Consider the following 24,809-nt stretch of genomic DNA (forward strand, 5'->3'; position numbering starts at 1 on the left):
TAGTCCCTCCTGAGTCTTAATGAGAGACCCGAAAGCCCTGAACCAGGAGTAGCCAACACACCTGAGCCCCAAGCACACGTATCCTCAGACACCCTGTCTGGCACAGTGGCCAGGACCAGACTTTCTCCACCAGGAGACAGTCACCACCAACTTCGAGAATAACAGGGTAAGGAAGCAGGGCTGCCTCTGCATCAAGGTACATCTGGTGGGACATTTCCTGCCACCCCGCTGGTTTCTGTTGACTGCTGGTGGGGTGTGCATTGGTAAGTCCTGCTGGAAGGGCCAAAGCAGTAGAGCATTTCCCTTGCATTGACCCAGGTTCATTTCCCGGCACCATATATGGTCCCGCAAGCACCACCTGGCGTGATTCCTGGGTGCAGAGCCCAGAAAGAACATCGCCAAGTGTGCCGGCCCCCAAATAAGTCCTACTGAAATCCAGGTGCCTGATCAGCCAATTTTGGTCACAGACCTTCCCTAAACTCTCTGCTCTCTGGATCACTGAATCAATGAAAAGAGAGAAATATGTGCTTAGACAGCATTCTCACACATGCATGCAAACACACACACACACACACACACACACACCACTGTAAGATGAGCCATGCAAATGAACAAGTCTCATCAACTCTAAATCTAGGTGACTGCAATTGCTTCCTTCAAACTATAAAACTTCATCGCCTGAACCCACACTTGCTCTCTAAGGCCTCACTTTCTCCCCTCTTCTTTTCCCTCACACACACCCTGGAACCCAGGAGTCAGTCCTGCTGGGATGCCCATGAAAGCAGCAATGGGCACCAGCACCAAACTCCACCAGTGAGTGAATTGTCCCAGCCTTGGGCAAGTAAAGCTGAGACCAGATTCAACTCAAAGGAATAGCTCAACTCAGTCCTGCCTGGACTTGGGCTATAGCTTGCACCATCTCCTCTCATTTCTGTCTCTGGAAAGTGACAGGGATGGCACACACCCACCTGAGGCCAAGTTGGAGTAGGTGACGTGACAGATCACAGGCACAGCTTGGATACAGGGTCCAAGTGCTGAGGGACTCGAAGCTGAAAGGAAGCTTCCGCCTGGAAGCCACGAGCAGCTTCACGAGCTTCATGCGGGGCCCCAGTCTCAACACAGGCCAGGGAAAGGGGATCACAGAGGGCAGGGAGCCCATGGTACAGAAGGCAGCTGGGGAGATAGGCAGGAGGCTGAGGGAATGGGGGCTTAGGAGAATGGACGGGGACCCAGTGGCATGGGTACCTGCTCTGAAACTGTTCACAGGGCTAGGAGCTCATGTGTGCTCAACTGAGAGCACCCAGTCTCAGGAAGGTGCAGAAACACCACCCCATCTCTGCTCACCTCTACAGTCTGGAAGTTTCCAAGACAAGCCAGGGTTCTGGGTCTGAGGTCTTCTCAGAAAGCCCAGCAGGAACTGGAGAGACTGCATAATGTCTGAGCATATTTTTGGCATGCAGACGGACTGGATTCAAGCCCCAGCACCATAATCCCCCAGAACACCCAGCAATCCCCAAGCAGAAGCCTAGAGTAGAATGCCTCACCACTGCTGGTGTGAGCAAAAATCAAAACAAAAACCAAACACTCCTGCACCTCTTCTGGTTCTCACCCATGACTCCACTAGAGAGCAACTCCACAGCTAGCCAGAAGCTGCTGTGTCTGGGAACCACCATTCAGAAGAGTTCCTGTTTATGACCCAAGTGCTGGCCTTATTGGACAAACTGGAGAGTGGCCTGGGAAATGCTGGTTATTGAGAAGTGAAACTTGGGGAGCAGAGAGAGAGAGAGAGAGAGAGAGAGAGAGAGAGAGAGAGAGAGAGAGAGAGAGAGAGAGAGCTCAGAGGGTGGAGTGCGTGTCTTGCGTGTGAGAGGTCCTGAGTTCAATCCCTAGAGTTTCAGGGTACCCCCAGCCCCAAGCACGGCTGGTGTGCTGCCTGCCCCTAACACCACTGAGATGGCTCAAAGTAAATAAAGAACAAGAAAAGACAAAGGAATGACTTTTAATTGCGCCCACTGTGACAGCACTAATTTGTTATGGAGGAGAAGCTCTTTTTTAAAAAGACGCTTGCTGAATTACTTAAGGGCGGAATGTCAGGATGGTGGTGACTTATTTCAGAAGACTTCCTCACAAAAAATACAGCGAGTTAAAAATAAAAGAGTGGGGCCAGAGAGAGAGCTCCAAGGACTGAGCACGGGCTGTGCATTCAGGGGGCTTAGTTCCCCTCCCCAGAACCGCGTGGTGCCCAGACATGCCAGGAGCAACCCGTGAGCACAGAACCAAGAGTAGTCCCTGAGACATGGCCCCCAAAAATATAAATATAAAAAATAGAGAGAGGGTGGGATCCGTGGGCCCTGAGCTCTGCTGGCAGGGCCGCTACAAGTGCATCCTGCTTCTCCTCAAGTGAATAGACACCCCCCACACACACACACACACACACACGCACACACACACACACACACACACACACACGCACACACATGACCTCTCACCTCCCCAGAAGATTAAAACAGACATCCTCTGGCCTTCAGATGACAATCATGTACCTGGGAAGGCTGGAGGTGGGTCAAGTCCTCGACCAGAAAGCCTACCTGATAGCAAAAATGAAGAGCAGGAGAAATGATCCTTAGAAGGAAGTTTCCCACTTGGGGGGAAGGTGTAGGTCAGGGAAGGAACTACTATGACAATGATAGAGGGAACTTGTTACTCTAAAGAAAGACCCAGTACGGAAAGGTGGTAAAGTGGTATGCATGATACCCTCCCTGTAACACCACAGTGCCTGATTGGGGTGGGGGGGATCTGCCATAACAGGTTGTGGGGCAGAGGGAAACTGGAGACATTGGTGGAAGGAGGTGGACCTGGTGAAGGGATGGGTTCAACACCTGAAACTGCATCATAGCTATCTTTGTAACTTTGTTTTCCATGATGATTACATTTAAAAGTAGATGAGGAGGGGGAATAGGAGGGGGAAGAGGGGGAGGAGGAGGAGGAGGAGAGGAGGGGAGGAGGGGAGGAGGAGGAGGAGGAGGAGGAGGAGGAGGAGGAGAGGAGGAGGAGGAGGAGGAGGAGGAGGAGGAGAAAGAGAAGACCAGCCTGTGGTTTGTCTCCAGTAATAAAAACTTAAAGGATGAGTCTCTTCTAACATTGAAAAGGCTATGAAGAAATAGGCAGACTCAAAGCTGTTGAAGGAAATATGTGAATGCCTTTCCTCTGTCCCTGCCACTGATCTGAACTTATAGGTCAGCTCACCCTTCATTTCCTCCATCCTCTATCTTGTCTTTCTTCTCCTCTTTCCTTCCCTCCTCCACCCTTCATTCTTTTTTTTTTTTTTGGGGGGGGGGTCAAACCTGGAAGTGCTCAGTGGTTCCTCCTGGCTCTATGCTCAGAAAATGCTCCTGGCAGGCTCAGGGGACCCTATGGGATGCTGGGATTCAAGCCACTGACCTTCTGCATGCAAGGCAAATGCCCTGCCTCCATGCTATCTCTCTGTCCCCCCACCCTTCCTTCTTAGTTTTTCTTCCTCCTCTCCTCTTTTCTCTTTAGCAGTGTAAATTTTCCTTCCATGGCATCCTCCCTGTTCATGCTACTGGGAAGACCCCAGTGCAATGGCAGTATTCCAGATGGGGTAGTAAACACTCTCTGATTAGGAGAGTAGCATCATGTCTGTATTCTTCAAGTAAGGCCCCCAAAGGAAAGAGGACTCCCCTGTTACATCCCTGTTCTAACATCCCCACCTTTCTACAATAGACTCCAGAAACAACTCTTTTTTTTGTTTTTGTTTTTGTTTTTGGGCCACACCCGGCGATGCTCAGGGGTTACTCCTGGCTGTCTGCTCAGAAATTGCTCCTGGCAGGCACGGGGGACCATATGGGACACCGGGATTCGAACCAACCACCTTTGGACCTGGATTGGCTGCTTGCATGGTAAACACCGCTGTGCTATCTCTCCGGGCCCCAGAAACAACTCTTAAAATTATAATAATCCTGAGATGAAAAAAAATATCGCCAGTTGTCAGTGATTAAGAATGGTGGTTGAGGGGCCGGAGAGATAGCATGGAGGTAGGCATTTGCCTTTCATGCAGGAGGTCATAGGTTCGAATCCTGGCGCCCCATATGGTCCCCCATGCCTGCCAGGAGCAATTTCTGAGCCTGGAGCCAGGAATAACCCCTGAGCACTGCCGGGTATGACACAAAAACCAAAAAAAAAAAAAAAAAGAATGCTGGTTGACTGGAAGCAATCCTCTACCAGGGAAGACCCTACCTACCGCTGCTCTGACAGCGACCTACTTAAAAGAGACTTCCCTTAACACTGAGAAGACTTAACAACAATAATGTCCTGCTTACTGGACAGGGCTCTCTGCATTGCAATTAATTGTGAGGTGAAACTAGAGGACGTTCGACACCAGCCTGACTTCAATGTAGGATATGCAGATTTGAGGATCTTTTGCAAACAACAGAGACTGTTTGAAAATTAAAACTGTATTGGCACTACAGACAAGGACTTGGATTAGACAAACTATTCTGCCAGAACCTAGAGCTGGTCTTATGCCAGGAAACTTCAGGGGTAGGGTCTCCTTGTATTTATGCCAAGGCTTTTCCTTTCCATGTCCCCCATATTTTGGTGGGCCTATGCAAACAATAATTGCCACTCTAACACCGTTTTTTACTTTGCTCCTTTGACTATAAACCTTAAATAAAAAAAACCTACTTAAACTTTTGAGGTTAACAGAAACTAATATGCATACACATGGAAATATAAAAAATACTAAGCCTTCAATGTTTTAGGAGCTACACAAATATTCTGACTTTAAATTGCTTTGTGTACCACTAAGAAATGTTATAATGTATATCTGTAGACTTGAGGGACAAAGTATTTGTACATGGGTTCTGTTTTATTTCTTTTTAATGTTCCTTGACTTTATGTTCAAAATTAAGGTGTCATCGCTTCTCAGCCTTTTGGCTAAGATCAAGTGTAGTATCTGTTCTTATCAGTTTAATATCTGATACGTCGTCTATCCGATGACAATATATTAAATGAATTTTTGGCACTAGAAACTGGAATAGGAGCTTGCTCCATCCATTCCATGCATCGACCTGGTATTGCAGTACCCTTCAGGAATGGTGCATCAGAAGAAAAAAAAAAATTAAGGTGTCAGCAAGGGGATTTCTTCTGAGAACTCTGTTTATTGGTGATTGTCCTTACACAGTAACTTTACCTTGTCCTCATTCTTTGCATCATTGTTCTCATAACTAAAATAACTAAATAAAAATAAATTATAAGAAAGGTTAAGAATTAAAAAAAGAATGGTGGTTGAGGGGCTGTAGCAATAGTGCAGTGGAAAAGGCCTTGCCTTGCTGACCTGGGTTCGATCCTCAGCATCCCATATGATTCCCCAAGCATCACCAGGAGTAATTCTCAGTCCAGAGTCCAGAATAACCCGAGTATCTCTAGGTGTGACAAAAAATAAAAAAGATTATTGGGTTCAAGAAATAGTATAGCACATAACCCTGGTTCAGTCCATGGCAATCCATGTGGTCCACTGAGCACTGCCAGGACTGATCCCTGAGCAGGAGTCATCTCTGAGCACAGCCTGGTGTGGCAACCCCCCAATAAAAAAGTTGGATGAGGACATTTGCAACCATGAAGGAGGACACTTGATCTCTGTGGAGTGGATTAATTATGTTTTCTGGTTTCAGTGACAGTTATAGGAATCTCATGTCTGAACAAAGGAACCTCTCCAGCTTTTAACCTCCTATGAATCTACGGTTATTTAAAAGTTAAAAACGAGGGCCGGGCGGTGGCGCTGGAGGTAAGGTGCCTGCCTTACCTGCGCTAGCCTAGGAGACGGACTGCGGTTCGATCCCCCGGAGTCCCATATGGTCCCCCAAGCCAGGAGCGACTTCTGAGCGCATAGCTAGGAGTAACCCCTGAGCGTCACCGGGTGTGGCCCAAAAACCAAAAAAAAAAAAAAAAAAAAAAAAAAAGTTAAAAACGAGGGGGTGAAAGTGGTAGTACAGCAGATAAGACCTTGCTTTGCACACAGCCTGGCACCCCATAATATCCCCCCAAGCTCAACCATGAGTGATACCCGAGCACAGAGCCAGGAGAAAGCCCTGAGCACCTCTAGATGTGACCCCCTTCCTCGATAAACATTAAAACCAAAACTAGAACAGAGAGAGGGGAGGTACCACTTTGCTCTTGCTGCCTTTTTAAACTATGACCCTGTGACCCTAAGGCTGGCAGGGACATCGCATGGGAATCCTCCCCTAGTTCTTCACAAATCTAAGTAGCCCTTAGGAAACATTTGGTGAGAGGTAATGATTCTGGTGGAGCCTGGGTGTTGTTTTCTCTGACTGTGTGAGCTCTAGGAAAGTCTACAGTCAAATTTTTCCAAAAGTTTCACACATCTCTCCCAAGAAACCCTTTTGGCCACTCCAAAAATCCCTTTTCTCTGCTGAGCTAAGATGAAGACGGGGGATGGGGGGGGGGGAGGGCTAATTCTACACCACTAGAGGGCAGCAGAAGACGGAGAACAGTGACCAGCTCTGTGCAGGTTTAGGAGTAGCCCCCCTGAAAGTGCTGAATGTCCCAATCCCTGAATAAGTAGGAGCCTATTGGTTTGGAGTTTAAGGACGAGGATGGAGCATTGACCAGACAGGAACAATCCCCCCCAGACTTCCTTTCTTTCCCACTATCTGAGAAAGTAGGAACTCCCCACTCAGAGCCCCCTAAACTCTTGGCCTTCAGAAACCAATTGTTACTCCAGCTAGAGGAAGGACCTGGCTCTTTCTTCCAATCACATAGACTTCTCAACAGGGTCCTAAAGGTCAAATGGGACCAAACCTTGGAACATTAGATTTGGAAGGTCAATGCACCTGCTTAAAAAAAAAACAAAAACAAAAACAAAAACAAAAAACATGCTTTAAAGGATTCGTCAGGGCCAAGGGGAGAAAGAGCTCCTTGGTTCCAGGCCAGATTACTTCTCCTTGAACATTCTGGAAGCAAATTAATATCTGCCCTGAACAAGCTCTCAAAGGGCATTGCCTCTCATGGCGCCAATTTCTTGGTTTAGCAAAGGGAATAGGAGTTCTTTCTCCTGAACTTATTCTGATTGTGAAATCAAGTGGGAGAAATATCTGCTGTTGCACCTGGCACCTGGTAAGCCATCAAAAGGTCTGTCTTCGGAGCGACCATGTCTCTTGTGGTCCTGGGTACAACCCTGTGGTTTGTAGAGACTCTGCTGCAGTAGCCTCTATGCCCACCAGGCAGCAGTGCGGGACCACCATTCAGGCTGTAGATTCTGGGGACCAGAACTCGCCGCTAGAGTCCCAGCTCAGTCCTCCACGACCGTGGAAGTTGCGTGGAAGTTGTCCTCCTTGTCTCTGCAATCCAGAAGGCCCAGGGCAGGCAGGGCAAAAGACCACCGGTGGAGTGGCGAGAAAGGACATGAAATCCCAGCTCTCTCTGAGTCCTCCCATAACTGGCAGGTTCAGACACTCCCTCCTCCCCTTCTGGACACGTCCCAAAAGGTATGTGGGGGGAGAACACAACTATTTGAGCAGAACAGCGACCCTCCTGGGCTGTTTCAGAACCGTCCCGATGAGAATTTCTCTTTGACTGGGGTGAGGGGAGGGCTGGGACTCCTTTGGGAGCTAGTGAAGGTGGTGGCACTAGCCACTAGGACCTGACCTTTGGATCCCCTCCCTCTGTTTGTTATCCTGAAATGCAAATCAAGCTGCCAAGCCCTTTATGAAATGACACCAATGGCTCCCCACGCCATAATTCCAAACTCATGCCACAGCCAGGACCTTGTAGGTGTCTTCCACATTATCTCCTCTTCCTCCCTGTCAGGCTGCACCCAGCACTTTCAGGACCCCTTCTCCAGGGACGCAGTTCCTCAGGAAGTTGTTCTTTCTCCTCCTCCTCTTCTTCCTCCTCATCCTCCTTCTTTTTCTCCTCCTCTTCCTCTTCCTCTTCCTCCTCCTCCTCCTCCTTCTCCTCCTCTTTCTCCTCCAGACCCTTGGAGACCCAGATTGTTCTTTCCCTCACAGCGCTCAGAATCACCTGCCTCACTCCAGATGATGGGTCTCTGGCAGGAGCTGTTTGCTCGCTGCCTCTGTTCAGCCTCGTGTCCTGGTTCCTGGCACTTAACAGGTCCTCACAAGAGAGCCACTGGATCCTTCAAGAACCTCACTACAGGTGGGGGCTGGAGACGGACCGTGCTGGACACACAGCTTTGCCAAATTAATTCAGCAGCGATTCAAGAGTGCCCCTTTTCGTGCTCTTCATAAGGCTCAGGGCACCACCCTTTCACTGATAACCACAAAGAGAGCGCGCTGGGGGAATCAATGGGGTCCCCTCAGGCTGCCAGCTCTGGCCTCTCTTTCTGCTCTCTTTTTCTTGGTGGGTTTCTGCCCTGCGTGTCCAGGGCCATGTGTCTGATGCACTGTCAGAGATAGATGTACTGTCCCCGGCCCCCATTCAGCCCTCCCACCCCGGAGTCTCCAAGATGTGGTGGAGGGGGACGCCCCCATTCCTCTCCCACCTCTGTCCAGCGCTCTAACGCCCAAGTTCCGCTCTTCTTAGAGCCCAGATTTGTGCCTCGGTTCTGGCCCGGAGCTGTCAAAACCTGCGGGGACCCGCGGCTGGAATCTCGCGACCTGAAATTCGGGTTCGAGGCAGTGGAAGTGGGGAAGGGAGTGTTGGAGGGCGACGGTGGGAGGCGAACGCTGGAGCTGCAGGTTGGGGCCTGGGGGCTGACTGCCCCTAGCGAGGACTAGGGAGCCAGTCGGTGCGCCGAGTTGGGTGCTAAGTAGCCTACTCAAGAAACGGGGCTCCCTCTCAGCGACCCAGGTTCTTTCAGGGAGCCCCCCTCAAAATCGGTGGTATGTGCGTGTGTTAGAAGTGTGCATATAGTGCCGGAGAGATAGCACAGCAGTAGGACATTTGCCTTGCACGCAGTGGACGTGGGGGGGAGCCAGTTCGATTCCTGGCATCCCATAGGGTTCCCCAGCCTGCCAAGGGACGATTTCTGAGTGCAGAGCCAGGAGTAACCCCTGAACACCGCTGGGTGTGGCCCAGAAATTAATCAATCGATTAAGCAATTTAAAAAAATTTTTTAAGGAAGTGTGCATCTAAGTGTGCAACTGGCTGTCAAGGAGACAGGAGGCAGGGTCCTCACTGTCCACGTCAAGAGCACCTAGTGGGGAGACTTTTCCCGGAGGGGAGAAGGACGTGGGGTCAAGGGCACGAACTTGTCAGCTTCGGGGCGCAGCCGCTGGTTAAGGGGCTCTGCAATGTTGGGCGCCTGGCCGGCTCCTTGCATTTTCTCCGCAGAACTTTCCCCCACGCTCCACTCCTCTCTCTCTCTCTCTCTCTCTCTCTCTCTCTCTCTCTCTCTCTCTCTCTCTCTCTCTCTCTCTCTCTCTCTCTCTCTGTCTCTCTCTGTAGGTCTCTGTGTCTGTGTCTGTCGGTCTCTCCTCTCACTGTTTCTCTCTGTGTCTGTAGGTCTCTCTCTGTTGGTCTCTCCTCTCTGTTTCTCTCTCTGTCTGTAGATCTCTCTCTGTCTCTGCCTCTGTCTCTCTCTGTCTCTCTGTCTCTGTCTCTGTCTCTCTCTCTGTCTCTCTCTCTCTGTCCTCTCTCTCTCTGTCTCTCTGTCTCTCTCTCTCTCTCTCTCTCTCTCTCTCTCCCCCCTCTCTCTCCCCCCTCTCCCTTCCCTCTCCTCGCCTCTCTCTCGGGGCGGTCTCCGGGGACTGTCTCTCACATCCATTCTCCTTTCCTCCTTGATTTATGCTGCAGAGTGGAACGACCTTCCCCGACCTCATTTTCAGGACGGGGCTGGCACGCCTGGAGCCCGCGATGCGCATTCCGGAGCCGGCGCGGGCCGACTCGAGCTCGGGCACTCGAGCCTCCGACTGCCGGGCCAGGCTGGACCGACCCCGCGGGCGCCCGACTGCGCACCCCAATCCAGGCGCTGCCAGGCCGGAGACGCTAGAAGAACGGGGCCTCATTAGCATCTTGCTTTGAATATCATTTGCATTTGATTCATTTCATGTCAAAACGCTCAGACGTCTACCCCGGGAGGGGAGGGCTCCAGCTCCAGCCCCTTGGGGAGGGGTGGGTCGTGGGTCCGTGGGTCGCACCCCGGCTGCCCTTACCCGACTTTGCGCGCCAGACTCCCCGGCACCCCAACCGCCAGAAGGAGCTGTGGTCTGTTAGTTCCAGGCCCAGTTCTTTTTATTTTTCAAACTTAATTCGTTTAATTAGTCATTGATTGGTGGGGGGGCCACACCCAATGGCGCTCAGGGGTTCCTCCTGGCTCTGTGCTCAGAAATCGCTCCTGGCAGGCTCAAAGGGGAGACCATGTGGGATGTCGGGAATAGAACCCAAGGTCCCTCCGGGGTCTACTGCTTGCAAGGCAGCCCTCCTGCTGTGCCCCGTCCTTATTTAGGGTTTCTGGCAAGGATCTAACTCCAGAGCTGATGGGGTATCTGCGTCACAGCATCTCCTGGGGCTGCGGGCTTGACCTAGGAGGCTGGCTGTCGGAGGCGCAAGGCGCATCGCTCCCCTGCTCATCTCCACCTCTCCCGTGCCCGAAAGGTCGAAGCTAAGGACTGGAGAAAGGGGGACCGCGATGTCGGGGCTAGGGACGCGCCTCTCTTCCACGCGCACCGCGTTCCCAGAGAGGGCTCGGCCGGCCCGGCTGGTTAAGAAAACAAACAGCGTTCCAAATGGAGGCGATCCCTTTCAACCCGAGCCCCCTCCGCCAGCCAGAACCGGAGAAAGGCAAACAGCGGGGGACGGCCCGGCTCAGCGCCCCGAACTGCGGGTGGGAGGGCCGGGCCGGGGTAACCCGAGCCGCCGCCGCCGGCTCCCCGCGCGCTGCCCTCCGCCTGCCCCTTCGCCCCTGACCCCGCCGGCGGCGCACCCGGCCCGCGCCCGCCTTCCCCGGGACCCCCCGCCGGGCCAGGACCCCGGGCCAGCCCTGTCCTCCGCGTTCCGGAGCCGCTCCCTCCTCCGGGGCGCTCACCTCGGGGCCCCATCCCAACCCACCACCCGGGGCAGTCCCCACTGGGCTTCTGTGCCCTCGTGGCCACACCTGGCTCCGCTCCGCCACACTCCCCTGCAGTCGATCACTCGACACCAGGACTAAAAGGGACTTGGGGGAGGTTCAGAAAGTCGTGGGGCGCGCGGGTTTGCAGATGCTGAAGTGCCCCCGTGCGCAAACGCATCTCGCTAGGCGCATCTGGAGAGCCAGGATGCGCCCCAAAGCCCGGCTAGGTGAGCAGCCCCCGTGAAGCCCCCGAGTCAGGTCTCATCTTAACCATCTTCCTTGCGTGCTCCGAGATGGGGAAACCTGCAAGCCGAGGGAGTGAGGATGACCTCGCGCGCTTGCGAACCTACTCGAAGATGTGCAGCCGCCCCATGCGCCAGCTCGGCTAGATCTACGGGGTGCCAGAGACTCGAGGGAGAGAGAATGCACGTGCGGGCCAGGCGCCGGAAGGTGGCACCCACAGTTCCCCCCTGCGCGTTGCCAACCCGGGCGCTGTGGCCTCGCCATTCAAAGGGGCATGTGGGGAGGGGCTGGAGCGGCGACGCAAGTAGCAGAGTGCTTGCCTTGCACGTGCTAGCCTAGGACGGACTGCAGTTTGATCCCCAGGCGTCCCCTAGGGTGCCCCAAGCCAGGAGCGACTTCTGAGCGCGTAGCCAGGAGGAACCCCTGAGCGTCATCGGGTGTGGTCCAAAAACAAACAAACAAAAAATCAAGGCGCTTTGGGTGAGGGGTGAAAGTCTGTGCCTGGAGACCCTGCCAGTCCTAGAGGCCCACCTCTCCCCTTGCAGGCCACGTGGCCGGCGTCTTCCAGGGGGGGGCCTATTAGAGGAACCCTCAACTCCGGAGCTTGGAGAGTTGGGAGGGCCGGGGCACACCCGCTTCCTCCGAATTCCTTCCATGCCAGGCGGCTGCCAAAGAGACAGGAGAGGCGGAAGGCTTGTGTCCGCAGCTGGAGAGGCGCGGGAGTCCGCAGGCTCCTTTTCAAAGGGCTGGCGTGTCTCTCTGTGGGCGTCTCTGTATGCTGGCTCCCCCGACCCCTGCCTTCGCTTCCCTGCTCCAGCCCTGGGCGACGGTGGCAGCTGAGCGCTCCCCCGGGAGCCCCACGCACAGACGCGCTCTCTGGCGCGCCCACTTGCAAGTCTGCGCGCCCGGTCCCTGGGCACTCTGCTGACAGCCGGGCTCATCAACTCGCCCCTCAAGTCGATGGCCTTGGTGTGACTGGTCCCTAAATAACGATCGACACCTGTTCAGTGTCCAAGGCTGCCACTCTTCCCCTGCACAACGTTTCCACCGCATTAGAGAATCCAGTGAAGACGTGTCTTCTTGCTTTTGGGACTTTCCATTTGACCTTCGAAAGGTCATTTTTCTCCCTTTGCAGTTCAGACGAGTTGGATTTGATGGGGGTCCGTGAACAACACCATCTCCATCTCTCCCCGCCCCCCACACACACACCTAGTTTTCTTTCTTTCTTTCTTTCTTTCTTTCTTTCTTTCTTTCTTTCTTTTTTTTTTTTTCCCCTCCCTACACCTAGTTTTCTTAATTCAGTTTCTTTCCACTAGCTCAAACCGAACAATTCTGCCAGGAAAGGTATCTTGTTCCTTTTGGGTCTTTCAAAACTCGACACTTTGGAGATGGAATAAATAAATCTGTGCTGCCAGAACTCTCCCCCTTACTCTCCCCGTTATTGCGTCTTCGGACTCTGCGGAGTAGACATGACCTTAAAGATCGCCCCCCCCCCCAAAAAAAAAGCCAGGTTGCAAGCTTGGGGACCTGGGACAGCATGTGACAGGTCAACCCCTCACTCTCCTCCTCCCAGCCCTCCCTCCAGGCCGGTCCTCCCTCTTCCCCCGCCATCCTTGCTACCCTCTCGTGGGACTCAGACACCGATCCTGGGGCGAAGACGTGGCTGACAGTTAAATTGCCGTGGAGGCCGAGTGGGGAAAAGGGACCGTGTCTCTTTAACGGGCCTTGCAGACAAAGCGTCTTCCCTCAGAGCCAGCGGAGTCGGGCGCAGCCTCGAGCAGACCTGTCAGCGCGTCTCCCGCGCTTGGGAGAGAGTTTGCAAAGTCATAATTATATCTCTTAACCTGTCTTGCTCTCTGCAGAAGAAGGTCCCATTATATTGAAATGAGATTATTAGCCATCAAATACTTTTTTTCTCCGGAGTTTTTTTTTTTTTTTTAAATTCAAATACCTTAACGACTTGGCAATTGCATTTTGATCAGATTTAGTTGGCGCCCCAGGCCGGTGCGGGAGCCGGGTTGGGCAGGCAAAGAAGTTGGGGCGAGGAAAGGTGGGGAAAGGCCGCCAAGAGTTTGCAAAGAGAAGCAACCCTCGTTTTATCCTTCTCTAAAGTCTTGCTCTACCTGATGGAGCCCTGTAGGCTTTAGAGAGGAAAGTGGGAGATGAGGAGAAGTGGGGCACAGCAGCCGGCAGGGTGACTTTATCCCTATGACCTTGGCGTTAAACTATCACTCAAAATGAGGACCCTGAGACCGAATGATGGCAGACCCGGCATTTGCCTTGCACACCTCGACCAGGATTCAATCCCTGGCATATCATATAGTCTCCCAAGCTCATCAAGAGAGATTCCTGAGCCAAGAGTTACCCCTGACAAGAGTCACACCTAAGTACCACCAGATCTGAACCCCCCCCCCCAAAAAAGACTGAATTTTAACCTAGGTGGGAGATTTCAAAATGGGAAGCAAGATGAAGAAGTGGGTCTTTGGAACCAGGTAAGGCCCAGCCAGAGCTAGCAGCCACCAGTCTTAGCCCATTTCCGCTGGAGGTTGACTCAAAGTTCCCACCAGATTTTTGGAGGATGGAATTTCAGTGCATAATAAATGGGGGTTTGCTCTACGCCCAAGGTCTGTCTGGTTTTACTGAAGGTTGTGAGCCCCTTGAGGGGGGAACCTATCTTGCTTCCAGATCCTGGGACTCCCGGTCCTTGTCACCAGAAGAACAATCACCCCCAACCCCCCACCTCAGCCTTGGCCTGAACTGGGGGGAGGATGTGAGGTGAAAGATTTCCCAGACTTTAATTGTAAAGCCCCTCGCTTTGACTTCCCCTGGTGGGAGGAGCGGCCAGCCCTGTGTTTTTCTTGGCTTGGGCCCAGACTCCAGGCAAATAGAGGGAGCGAGACAGCTCACCATCCCACAGCACAGCGCACGCACATGCGCGCATGCATGCACACTCAAACGTGCAGGCACACACAATGCTCACACTCCATACATCACGCTGATTGGCGCGATCTGGCTTCACCCTAGGCCCACCTGGATGAGTTTCTCTCTTCAGGTCCTCGCAAAGCAATCTGTGGCGGGACCAGAACAGTAGTACAGTGAGTAGCGTACTTGCCTTGCACACAGCCCGCCTAGTTCAATCTCTGGCATCCTGTATGGTCCGATGACCTTCCAGGAGTGATTCCTGAGCACAGAAACGAGAATTAAACCCTGAGTGCAGTTGGGTGTGGACCAAAAAAAAGGCAAACTGTGGAATCAAGAGTCCAGAAACGTGACTCTTCTCAGTGGTCAGACTAAAATTGCACCCCTCTAGACCAGCCTCTCACTGTGCTAAAACCTCAGTTGCACCCTGTGCGTGACAAAGACTTTGGGCTTGAAATCAGTGTGTTGACTTCCCTACATGACTTGGTTTGCTATATGTAATGTTCGTGGACTAGGGGAGATAGTCTAGGAGTTAGGGCACAAATTTTATATGCACCCAACCCCAGATCAATCCCCAACTCTACAAATCCCCCACTCTGCTCCCCAGCATCTCCAGGATCGCTCATTCACCAGCTGGGTTGACTGAGAATCACAGGAGTGGTCCAGCCTTCCCCCACCACCCCCCAGAGTACTTGGGAGCATACACCCATTTGCTTCCCCCCAAGAAAAAAGGTTCTTAGTAGAAGTTTGGTCATTTGGAAAATTGCAGTTCCTACCACGCCATGCTATTCTTCTGTTTCCATCTCTTCAGAAAGACAGGGAACCAGTTATATCTTTTATTTGAGAGGGGTTCCAGGTATTTGGACAGAAATTTAAGGATGCAGACACATGAACCTGCAATCTAACACTGAACTACATCTCTAGCCTCCACCATGGTTCGAAAGCTTTCCAAAGGTTGAGGCCAAGGAGATAAGTCAAGGGACAGGGGTACATGCTTTACAAGAGCAAGGACCAGAGTTTAATCCCTGGCACCACTTGGTACACCAGAGTAATTCTGGATGACGATCAGACACCACAAGGATGGTCATGGTAGACCCTACAACTATTAAGCCCAAGCAACACTGATCACAGGACCTATAGTGATCTGACCTTACTCCAAAAATACAAAAAAAAATCACAAAAACTTTCCAAACTTTTTGTGTCAACTAAAGCTGAAGTATGTTTACCTATGGATAGCAGTAGGCGTTGAACATCAAAAATCAGAACACTAAACAACAGAAATGTTCACTGCAGGCCATCCACAAAAGCCTGGATGCAGAAGCAGCATGTGTCCACTCTCAGTGGAGTGAAGAGGCTGTGGTACAAGATGAATAAACTGGGTCTCGATGCCCAAGAAAGACCTCATTAGCACCAAGAGAGCAATGAATTACTGCTCTATGAGACAATGTGAATGAATGCCGCAGATATGGCAGGCTGAAAACCAGACCAGAGTCTTTCTATTTATTATAAGACCAAAAAAAAAAAAAACCTAAATGAAAGTGATGTTTCATCTGAAATGATGACTGGAGGGATGAAGGCTTCAGGCCTGATGGGCATCATCTGGGTCTGGTGACATAAATGTGTTCCATTTTTGAAACTGTGCATCTTGAGTTGTGTGCCCCTATAAAATGTATTGGGGGGGCACACCCAGCAGTACTCAGGGCTTATTCCTGGGTCTGTGTTTAGGGACATTCCTGGTGGGCTCACGGAACCAACCATATGCAATGCTAGTGATCAAACTCAGCTTAGCCCCAAGCAAGGCAAAGGGCCTACTCATTATACAATCTCTCCATCCCCTTTGAAATGCATTTTTAAATAAGTTGATATTTAAAGCCTCAAAATAAACATTTCTTTCGTCAGTCCTCAGTCTCCGTCAAAAGTTCGCACATTCTCATTGCCCAGACTCCAAAGTGTCAGGAACAGCCCTATCCACACTTGTGTTCGGGCCTCCATCCTCGGTTCTGCTCTGTGGTGCATCCTCGAGGCTGTTTAACCCCTGCCTCCAAAGGGTTTGTTGAGTCCTGGAGGATAGCGGAGACCTCTGTGGGGACAGAGAGGGTGAGTATGTGAGCTACACAGCCTAATGTGCCCTCATTTTTCTGGACCCAACTATTTGAGTTTTGGAGAGGATTAACTCACTCACGAGTTTGTGTGAGAGTTCACTCAGGTTTATGGAGTGCTGCCTTGTGAGCTAAGTGCTCTGTAAGCAGCCGCCATAATTCTATCCTCTGTTGGGCGGTGACTGGGCCCTAGACTGCTCCATGCTGAGAGAAGGATGTGCATTCACTGGGGGAAGCAGTAATGGTCCATTGAAGAAGTCATTTGAGCCATGAGAAGTTGACTAAAGGGAAAGGGGGGGGTACTTTAGAAATTGTTGGAGGTATGGATTCTAACCAGGGGATATCTTGCCTTCCAGGGACCATGTAGCAATATCTGAAGACCGTTTTAGTTGTCACATTTGGAGTGTGGAGATTGGGGGGCTCCCCTAGCAGTGAGGATGTAGGGGTTAGAGATGCTGCTAAGGCCCATGAAAAGCATGAGGCTGCCCCCTCAACAAAGAACTGCCCAGTACAAAAGGTCAGTGGTGACACCTGGAAGCTAGTAAGGCATTTGGGGATAAAGAAAGACATTTCAGAATGGAGAAGGGTTCTTTGGAAGCTGATAGGAACTGAGGGCTAGTAGCATGGGGAGTCTTCCCTCCCAGGGCTGCAAGCACCTCAATCTCCTCCCAGATTTCAGAACTTCCTGAGGGTTTATAAAACTCATCCTGAACCTGGACTCCTAGCTATTCATAGGGGGAAAGCAGACCAGACTCTCAGGAAATTTGTGAGGCTGCACATCACACCTGCATTGGAACCACAATGGAGGAAACTCCTGAAATCTTGAGGAGTTGGGGATGACTCGAAGGGAAAGCCTCTGAAAAAGGAAGGACTATCCTACCTCCTGACAATGCAGCTAAGAAAACTGAGACCAGACCCTGGAGCTCTATTCTTGACCTGCAGCCACCAGGGAAGAGACTATGGATGTTAATACATGGCCTAAGGGAAAGATATGGCACTTTTTTAAGTGAAAAGCAAACTTAGACTTAAGCTTTGGTTTTTGTTTGTTTTGTTTATTTTGAGAGCCAAACTCAGTGATGCTTAGGCTTGCTAAAGGGAATTCAACTCAGATGGCCTGATTCCATAACCCAGGAGAACAGTGCACAATAGAAGAGAAAAATTCTGATGGTCACGTACCCCCCACACATGCACAGGGTTTTGCTAAAAGACCCTCAGCCATAAAGTCAAGACTTGAAGAACCCAAATGGGAGCAATGAAAATATAAACTATATCCTAACTAAAACAGGTTCTTGCAGAGGAGGAGAGTGGAGAGACAGCTCAACAGTCTGAAGCTCATGCTTTGCATGTAGGGAGCATGGGTTTGATCCCTGGCACCACAGGGTCCCCCAAAAGAGCCAGGAGTAGCCCTCGAGCACTGCTAAGTATGACCTCTAAACCAAAACAAAAAACAGACTCTATCCAGGCTTTCAGTAGGCACAGAAGAAGCATAATTAAATAAAAATAGACTTGTATTTATTGAGCAAGAATTGTAGAGAAGACTGTAGATTATCATCCAGTGATGACAGGGGATATTGTTCCCTGCCCAAGTAAATGGCAGGATTTATGGGTGTGCAGGAATTCTGAGGCATACGCACTAGAGAATGGGTCTAAACATCCCTGAGGCCACATGCTCTTGGGGAACAGCTGATGTGTGTATATAGCATTGCAAGAAGCTCTTGATCTGCCCCTAGACATCAGTTGAGACTTGGCCAACAGCTTTGGAAAGTTCTGAGGGAGTTGACCCCTGGAGACACTCACCACCTACTGGAGGAGACAGATGCTTCCTCCCTGATAACCAGCTGGAGAGCAGCAGGGAGGCAGAATAGGGTTCTGGATTTATCCTCAGGCAACACCCACAGAGGCAATGCACAGAGGTGAGATAGGGAGACAGAAGTCACTGTCCATAAGTGGGGAGGATGGAGCCTCAGGATCCTCATCCCACTTGCTGTGTCACCCCTTAGGATATCAGGCTCTCCTAAGTAGGGGAAATCAGCTGAACTGATCACAGACTCCAGAGGGAGGGAGCAAGAACAAGTAGCACTGCAAGGACAGGAGTTTCCCAATGAGTGCAAGACTTGTGCTGCCTCTTTTGAGTACGATTCTCTCCATTATTGTAAGGAAGACTTCACATAGACTTGCAATAGGCTGCACATTTCCTCTAAAAATTTGGCAGAAATTTAGATCTGGGGTGGGGTGGACAAAGAGGCGGATGATGAGGACTCCCTGTGAGTCAGAGTTTTCAGAAAAAGGAGAGGAGAGGACAAAAGGATTGCACTCCTCAAGTTCTCCCACTCAGCACATGCTACTAGGCTTTGTTGGGTTCCTTTTTATGGAGTCTGGGTCTAGGCCAGAAATATGAGAAATGAGGAAAGAGAAAAGACGTCACTGGGGAAAGAGGAAGTTCCCCTTCCTCACCTCTTGCAATGTCCTTTCCAGTTTCTTGAACATGTTCCTGAAGAGCCCTGCCCCTGCTGAGATGTCACGGATAGATTTGACTACAAAGAACATGAGAAGCCACTAAATGTGAACTCCAATCTCCCTAGAGGTCTTCCCAGGGGACCATGAGAGCATCCATTCCAGAAAACTTTTCTTTGTGGTAATTACCATGTTATCAGCTCTGGAGAGAAAAAGAAAGAGGAGAAAGAAAGAAAAAGAAAGAAAGAAAGAAAGAAAGAAAGAAAGAAAGAAAGAAAGAAAGAAAGAAAGAAAGAAAGAAAGAAAGAAAGAAAGAAAGAAAGAAAGAAAGACAGGAAGGAAGGACGAAGGAAGGAAGGAAGGAAGGAAGGAAGGAAGGAAGGAAGGAAGGAAGGAAGGAAGGAAGGAAGGAAGGAAGGAAGGAAGGAAGGAAGGAAGGAAGGAAGGAAGGAAGGAAGGAAGGAAGGAAGAAGAAGGAAAGAAGGAAGAGAAGGAAAGAAAGAAAAGAAAGAAAAGAAAGAAAGAAAGAAAGAAAGAAAGAAAGAAAGAAAGAAAGAAAGAAAGAAAGAAAGAAAGAAAGAAAGAAAAAGAAGAAAGAAAGAAAGAAAGAAAAAAGAAAGAAAGAAAGGAAGGAAGGAAGAAGGAAGGAAGGAAGGAAGGAAGGAAGGAAGGAAGGAAGGAAGGAAGGAAGGAAGGAAGGAAGGAAGGAAGGAAGGAAGGAAGGAAGGAAGGAAGGAAGGAAGGAAGGAAGGAGAGAGTACAGAGGTTAGAGCATTTGCCTTGCACACATCTAACCCACTTTTATCCCCAGTATCTCATCTGACTCTCTAACCACCAGTAGGAGTGAGCCCTGAGTGCAGAGCTAGGAATAAGCCATGATGGCACCAAATGTGACCCCATCCCAACGCCACCTTCCCAAAAGAGAAAGGGCTGGAATCAAGTATCCTCCACCTTAGGTCTGGTGTCCCTAACTCTCAGTCAAGTGAGTGAGTTCTGGGCATCCTTTTGTGTCCTTTTGTGTCAGAATAGGGAACCCTGGGTATAAAAGGAGGGACCCAGTTTCAAGAATGGAGTGACTCAACACATCTGAATCCATCAACAGTAACATAGTGGTGAGGAAAATTGCATATTTCTCAAATTGTATTATTCCAAGACCATATGAATTACCTGCTTTTCCTTCCCTCTGTCCAATTGATTGCAATGGCCAAGATTTACATGCTTTTGAACTCTTGGTTGGGGTCCTGGCTAGGGGCTGACCATCTTTTCAACTGCAGTGTTTACCAGGGGTCACACCCTGCCTGTCATGTAGCAGGAAGTCACTCACGGAGGTGGAATCACACCAGAGGTGTCAGGACCATGTCGACAAATCTGTGGCCTCTCACTTGCAAAGCCTTCTCGGAGTTAATCTGAAAAAAGATCGATTTTTCAACTCAACACATCCTGACAGAGACAGTACTGACTGGAGACAAGCAGTAAACAGCCTTTCCTTTTTTCGAGTCTCTTTCCTAGTAGGAGAGGCAATAATTAGCAACCAAATATCACAGAGGTGTGGCCAATGATGTGAAGAAAACTAAAGCCAAGTAGAGGGTTGAAGACTGAGAAGCCATAAAGCCCCCTCCAAGAAGTTGACACTGGAGAGGGGAGTGCAGTGAGGGAGAAGGTGCAATTTCCTGAGAAAATGGCCTCCCGAACAGAATCAGAAGGAAGAACAAAAAGGCAGTGAGGCTGAAGAGGTATGGGGTGATGGTTATAAGGTCCCAAGAGGGGCTGGATCACACTGCAGGACGCTTTTGGAGAATTCTGCAGAATATTGTCATACCTACATCTATTGATAGTGTCTAGTTCTATTACCCTTGAGTTTCAGGCCAGTTTTGAGAATATATTCAGCAGTGCAGTGTGGCAGGAGTCTATGCCTTCCAAGGCTCGTTCACCAAAGGCTAAGTGCTTGACTTCATTTGCTGGTACCAAGGCCCCGAGCTCTGGATCACCCTAAAAGTGTCTGCTTGCCCCATGGCCACCCTACTGCGAAGAAACCAAAATAGACCCATCCATCGAAATCAAGGAAGCTTTAAAAATTCTTATTTGGGGGGCCAGAGAGATAACATGGGGTGGTGGTTCAAATCCCGGCATCCCATATGGTCCCCCAATTGGCCTGCCGGGAGTGATTTCTAAGTGTAGAGCCAGGAGTAACCTCTGAGCACTGCTGAGTGTGACCCCCCCCCCAAAAAAAAACTTTTCTTATTTGAGGGGGCTGGAGCGATAGCACAGCAGTAAGGTGTTTGCCTTGCATGCAGCCAACACAGGACAGACAGTAGTTCGAATCCCGACCATAGGGTCTGAGCCTGCCAGGAGTGGCTTCTGAGTGCAGAGCTAGGAGTAACCCCTGAGCACTGATGGGTGTGACCCCAAAACCAGAAAAGCAAAAGAAATTTTATTTGAGGGACTGGAGTGATAGCACAGTGGTAGGGCATTTACTTGCATACAGCTGGCCCAGGATGGACCTGGATTCAATCCCCAGCATCCCAAATGGCCCCCGAGCCAGGGGCAATTTCTGAGTGATAGCCAGGAATAACCTCTGAGCATCACCAGGTGTGGCCCAAAAACAAAAACAAAAAAATTTTTATTTGAATTTTATTTTGTTTTGCTTTCTGGGCCACACTCTACAGTGTTCATGGCTTACTCCTGCATCTGTGCTCAAAAATTACTCCTGGTGGGGCTTGGGAACCATATGGAGTGCTGGAAATCAAGCCCAGGTTCGTCACATGCTAGGCAAGGGCCAACTCACTCGCTGTCCTATCACTCCTGCCCAAGAACTCTTACTTAAATAATCCACTCTTAAGCAGACCATGAGGACCACCCACCTACCTTCCCTATGAACTGACCAACAGCTGTTGCTGGTTTCCTGGAAAGTAGCACAGGTGCCTGACCTGCCAACTGGCACATGCGATTTCACTATGGGGCGGTGAATGGCGCCTCTGCTCAGTGTCGGCCAGTCATGTCACGTGCTGTCTGTCAACAGGAAGACTGTAATTATGCGCAATCTAGTGACAGGCCTAATAACTGTCGTAATTTCCGAGTGTGATGAGTGTAACGATATTTTGAGATATCTGCAACCACTGTAATGTGATATGAAAATATCTGGGATTTCTACTGGTGACACCGGTTCTGCTAATAGCCCTGTGGTTTTAACTTACGTTCAGAATAAAAAGGGACCCGGAGAGATAGCACAGCGGCGTTTGCCTTGCAAGCAGCTGATCCAGGACCAAAGGTGGTTGGTTCGAATCCCGGTGTCCCATATGGTCCCCCGTGCCTGCCATGAACTATTTCTGAGCAGACAGCCAGGAGTAACCCCTGAGCACCGTTGGGTGTGGCCCAAAAACAAAACAACAAAAAAGAAGAAATGTCCAGTTCAAAGTCAGGTGCAAGATAGGGCCAGAATGATAGTACAGCGGGTAGGGTGTTTACCTTGCATGTGAACAATCTGGGTTTAATTCCCAGTACCTCAGTGGTCCACTGAGCCCTCCCAGAGTGATCCCTGAGTACAGAACCAGGAATAACCCCTGAGCATGGCCACATGTGGCCCAAAACCAAAAAACAAACAAACAAAAATAAACTAAATTAAAATTAAAATCAAAACCCCAAAGTTATTAGAAAAACAAGATTCCTCCCCTCCACGTTTATTATCTTGCCCTGGAGCCTTCTTGTCAAATCTGCAGCCACAAGCAGAAAGAACAAGAAAACTGGGCGGTCTGTGCGAAGCAGGTCTGGAGCTGATCCACACCATGTGCATTCCTGCTGACAAGGGAAGCAAAACTTCATCACTGAGCCCAGGAAGAAGATTTGGGTTTTCTCCACTAACAGTTTTCCCCAGGGAATATGGGAATGGAACACATTTCAGTCTGCTCTTGAGTCAAGCATTCCCATCCACCTCCCAGTCCTGCTTTAGCTGCATGTCGAAGTATTCTAGGTGACATGGCATCTTTCCCACCATGCATGGAATTTTATGCATTCACAGACTTAGGACCTGTCTTCCACCCTCCAACTCTTCCTATTCACCAGGCAGAAGATAATTGCACTCAAGACTTGGTAGTCAGGGACCGACTCGAGAACAGCAGATAAGGTGATTGCTTTGCATGCACTGATCTGGGTTCAATCAGTCCCCTGAGCACTACCAACAATGGCTCCTGAATGCAGAGCCAGTAGTAGCCCCTGAGCATCACCAGGTGTGCCCCCAAAAAGAATGAGAGCCACAGGCTGTTCTGCTTTCTAAAGGATTCCACAGGGTCTCCTGCCTTGGCAATAGTGGTTCCTTAATAAAACTCTGTGTCTCCTCCCTGGGAAAGAAGCTCCTTTGTCATCAATGGCTCCTGCTCTACCCCCCAGAGACTCTTCCCTACCCCTTGTCTTTTATGAACATTCCTGGAGTCGCTATTAAGAGGATTTATTTTGGGGAGTTCCTTTATTTTCACAGACCATGGGTTGCTCATGGAAGCTTGGGGGGTCCAAATGTTTTAAAGTGGATTTTTAGGCCATATTTGTGGTTTCCTTAGGAATTTACTTCCCACAAATAGATTTCTGATCTATTTGCTTTCCATTGATTACATGTGCCAGTAACCACATCCAAAGTTTCCTAGACATTGTTCTTAATTCTGATTTTTTGCTGCTCTGGGCCCATGCCAATCTCTCTGTCAAATTAATATCAGCTACTGTACAGCTATCTAGAGTGAGAGGCAGAGTAGAGACAAAATCTTCAGCTTAATCTTGCTCTGTCCCTTGGTTTAACTGAGATGACATCGTCAGTCGTTGTGACTCAGACTTATTCTGTCCCAGTAACATCTTTCGGGGTCCAGAAACTGCTTCTTCATTCCCTTATCTCTGTCTTTCTGGGTTCATCTTTTCCAGGTTACAATCTGTTAACTGCAGTAACCAACAACTACCTGCTATATATTTTTCAACCTTTTCACTGCATGTTGAGTCTTAGTAGAAAATTAAGTTTTCTCTATTACCATTGCTACCAAATGCTTTTGTCCATTCTCAGGTACCTCCCGCTTTTCATCATGCCGTGCCTTTTTCCTTGCTATCTACCCCTAGCTAATATTACTTATTTTAATATATGGCTTCAACCTACTTCTAAAAATCAGTTTATTGTACTCATCATAGCAGGTTAAATTGTATAACAAATAGACCTCCACATTTTAAACAATATGTATTTGTTTAATTTTTACTGACATTTCTGAGTTGGTTTAGGAAAAAAGAGTTCTCTGTGTATTGAGAAATAGTCTTTCATCTCTTGGTTCTGAAAGCTCTTAGAATTTTATTTTCATTGTCTTTACCCATCTTGCCAGAAGGAATAAAAGCATGGAAGAGCAGGCATAGGAGGATCTGGAATTTTCCATTAAAGAGAACTTAATCAGATAACTAAACTATTGCAAAGGAGGCTAGAAATGGAATATAACTGTGATCAAGATTTTGGGGCCGGCGCGGTGGTGCTAGAGGTAAGGTGTCTGCCTTGCCAGTGCTAGCCTAGGACGAACCACGGTTCTATCCCCCCGCGTCCCATATGGTCCCCCAAGCCAGGAGCAACTTCTGAGCATCACCAGGTGTGGCCCAAAAACCAAAAAAAAAAAAAAAAAAAGATTTTGGTCAGCAATAAGTCTCTTCCATGGTTATTTTCAATCTAGATTTATATACCCATTCAGCTATCAGTCACGAGTTTAGGTAAATAAATGTTTCCACGTGCAAAAGCTTAAAAATATATGCTCAATAATCCTTTCTCATTAAAACTATTTAAACAATAAGTTCTAGGGGCCGGAGAGATAGCACAGCAATAGGGCGTTTTCCTTGCACGCAGCCGATCCAGGATGGATGGTGTTTTGAATCCCAGTATCCCATATGGTCCCCCGTGACTGCCAGGAGCAATTTCTGAGAGCAGAGACAGGAGTAACCCCTGAACATTGCTGGGTATGACCCCCCCCAAAAATGGGAAAAAAGAATAAGTTCTATACAAAAAAGGAATTAAAAGGGGGGTGAAAGTAGGAAAGGGA

At 49.6% G+C, this 24,809-nt stretch overlaps 1 non-coding gene across 1 annotated transcript; it reads left to right on the forward strand.

Moving 5' to 3' along the window:
* The first annotated feature begins 4,936 nt into the window (after positions 1-4,936).
* LOC125996967 (U2 spliceosomal RNA) lies at positions 4,937-5,128 on the forward strand. Its single transcript, XR_007491612.1, has one exon. It is a non-coding gene; the product is annotated as a U2 spliceosomal RNA (small nuclear RNA).
* Positions 5,129-24,809: the final 19,681 nt, after the last annotated feature.

Source organism: Suncus etruscus, chromosome 18, assembly GCF_024139225.1.
Source record: "Suncus etruscus isolate mSunEtr1 chromosome 18, mSunEtr1.pri.cur, whole genome shotgun sequence".
Lineage (NCBI taxonomy): Eukaryota > Metazoa > Chordata > Mammalia > Eulipotyphla > Soricidae > Suncus > Suncus etruscus.